The following is a 3406-nucleotide window of genomic DNA, read 5'->3' as shown; positions in this document are numbered from 1 at the left end:
ACAGGTTAGGTCCAAAAAAGACATAGACCAGACAAAAAGGATAGACCAGTAATTGTGAAACTCTTAAATAAGTCAAAGAAATCAGAAATAATGGAAGCATGTATAACAGTAAAACTTAAATTCCATGTTAATGAAAGCCTCACTCTAAAATGACACATCTTCAATACAATATGGGGAATCAGGAATAAACACAAGGAGGTTTTTCCGTAGTGTTACACTCGAGATGGGAAGATCTTTGTTAAATTAAAAACATCTTACCAAAAACTCATGATAATCACTGAAGAGTCCCTAAGCACTTTCCTAGTTAAATATCCTGCTCTGAACCAATCTTAGTTGTCCTCTCAACATGATACAATGCTTCACCAAATTAGACACATCTCTCTACTATTATTTCTATCTATTCATTTTATTTAATTTTATATTTGTCTGTGATTCTTAGTTTTTAAATGTCTCTGACCCTTTTTAGGAGTTCCCGAAACTACCAATGTGATATACTCCAAATTTATTACCAAAATGTCAAAAATATAATTTAGTACTAGTTACTTTTAGCTTATTCTTGATCCTTCATGTCATATTGATATTTTTTATTTTAATAAGATCATTCTTGAACTGACCAGATCTAGTAAGAAATTTTTCATATTTAGAAGGATTTGCTTACTTTTCAGAAATCTCAAATCTTTCGGAATCTAGTAGACATTTTTAAAAGTTTCTAGAACATTTTAGAACATTCTGTTCAATGTACATTTCGAGAATATTCTAAAACTTTCTAGAATAGAGTAGAAATTTGTAAAAGTATCAAGAATTTTCTAGAATCTACAAGAATTTTCTAGAATGATTCAGAATATTCTAAAGTAGGTTCAAGAACATTCTAGAAAGATTGAGAACATTCTGGAACACATTCTAGAAAGACAAAGAATATTCTAGAGTACCGCTTAACAATATAAAAGTAGGGGTTTGCAGACCACCAATCAGTTCTGCTTTGGCTGCCTGAGAAGACACATCACAAGAGGTGAAATGGCATCAAGAGGCTGCAATTATTCTCCAGATGCATTCTGCTACATGTGTGGTCAAAGAAGTTCTCTGTGACAGCATCTGGAAAAATGGTGAAATTCGACTATTTTAAGGCAAAAAATAATTCTAAAAGCCACAAAAGCAAAGTTTGACAGAAAAAATGGACATTTTCTATTGTTTTGCAATGAAAAGATTTGAAAAATAACTCTTGCTTGTCAAAGACAAAAATCGTGTTACATAGTGATAATCCTTTAACCAAACCAACAGTCTCTCAAACAGTCTCTTTAACATACATTTCATTCAATATAATTACCTTATTCGCTTTATGAAACGCCCTTTTTCAATCCACAAATAAAATACATGTAGCAATAATATTATTGAAACTTCATAATACAATCAGTAGTACTTCTCCCTTTCAAGTACCCACTTATAATAGATGATAACAAATCCTCATCTACATACAACAATCTATTTAAATATAACCCTCCTCATCAACTTACACAGACAAGAGGTTAACGATATTGGCTTAAAATCCCCATTACCCTTAGCTATTGGCACAATGTCATATGTTACTCTATCCTCTCCTGGTGCTGTGAATTTCATCTCCTTAACAGCATACAACAACTCTTCCCTTGGTATTGGCACACATGTATCATCTTCTTATTCACACTGACACTGCACTAGTTCCTCTCGCATTTGGAGTCTGCCTTGCAAGGATTGCTGCACGTCCCTCGGCAGCTGAGCAACATTAGCTGCCGCAGCCCACTGTTGCATGAGCTGCTCCGCTTAGCCACGTGGATTAGCATGGCTGGTACCCTTGAGTTTCATCCCTCGTATTCGATTCACATCCCTCCAAATATCACTTAAATTCTCTTGCTTGTCAGTTTTCCATAGAAAGTCCATCTAATATTTGTTTCTTACTTTTCGTCTCACTTCTGTACACATTTTAACGTTTCTTTAAGTTATTCTTTAATCCTGTTGTCAAACGGATTTGTGCTTCAATCTGTGTCCTTCTAAGTAATCTGTTCCATTCCTGCACAAATTTATCATTCGCATACACTTTAGTTTAACATACATTTTTTACAATCTTGTTTTGTGTTGTTTGTTCTCATAAGTACTGCAAAAATAACACTTGATAAGTCATTCAAAAAAATTGTTCACATCTGTTGGCTGATAGCCGTTATACCATTCCTGCACAGCCATAGTAAACGCCTCCTTTTTATCATTCACTAAACAATACCTTTGACCCTAAAAGTTAGTCTTAACTGTACTAACTTCTAAAACAATTCTCAATGCAAATTGATCAATCAGCAAATCTCTGACTATCTCTGCACTACCCCTTATCCCGCCTGCATTAAATAGTGCTGCATAATCTAATCTACCACCATGTATATTTTTAGGCTTATCATTACCCAATACACCAACATCAAGATCCTCTAACATATGGAACCATGTCCTACCATCAGCACTGTTTGGCCCCACAGTGCCAAGAGCTTCGTGCCGGGCATGAAGGTCAATTACTAAGATACATACATCAGTAAATAAACACTCAGGCATGTCATCAATATCCAGTCTTTGAGGATGAACATACATATTAGCAATACATATATGTTAATTAACCCATATATATATATATATATATATATATATATATATATATATATATATATATATATATATATATATATATATATATATATATATATATATATATATATATATATATATATATATATATATATATATATATATATATATATATATATATATATATATATATATATATATATATATATATATATATATATATATTCATTTTCATTATTCACTTGAGCTAGAACCAGTTCCGCCAAGATATCGTTCCAAATATAAATCAACAAACCTCTTCTGTTGTTCAGTTTATTAACTGGCAGACAAAAACACTGATAATTATTAAGTTTTAACAAACATCCATCCTCCGTGCCCGTTTACTGCAAGGTGATAATCTCCACATGATGTGATACAGCACTGAAGTGCACATCACCACTCCTGCAGAGTAAGCTTTTAACATTCCATGAAAGGATGCTACCCGATTACTCTCAGTGTCGCTCCATTAAGCTTTATTCTCTTTTTTCCTGCTCATAAATTCATCCATTATTTATTTGTTTATTTTATTTATTTATTTATTTTTTTATTGTCATCATCACAATATCATGTCACTCCTCAGGAATATCGCTAAGCTTATGGGTTATTTCCTTCCCTACATCCTTTCTACCCATCTCCAACTTTTTCTCATTACCAAATTCATGGTCACTGTCAGCAATATCAGCCCAGTTAACAGTCACTCTCCTTCCATTACCCACATCTGTGTCTCTACCCTTTCTTTCTTTCTTTTGAGGGCATAGAAAGTTTGGGT

The sequence above is a fragment of the Scylla paramamosain genome, chromosome 45 (genome assembly GCF_035594125.1).
Source record: "Scylla paramamosain isolate STU-SP2022 chromosome 45, ASM3559412v1, whole genome shotgun sequence".
Classification (NCBI taxonomy): Eukaryota; Metazoa; Arthropoda; class Malacostraca; order Decapoda; family Portunidae; genus Scylla; species Scylla paramamosain.
Note: the sequence above shows the minus strand (reverse complement) of the source record.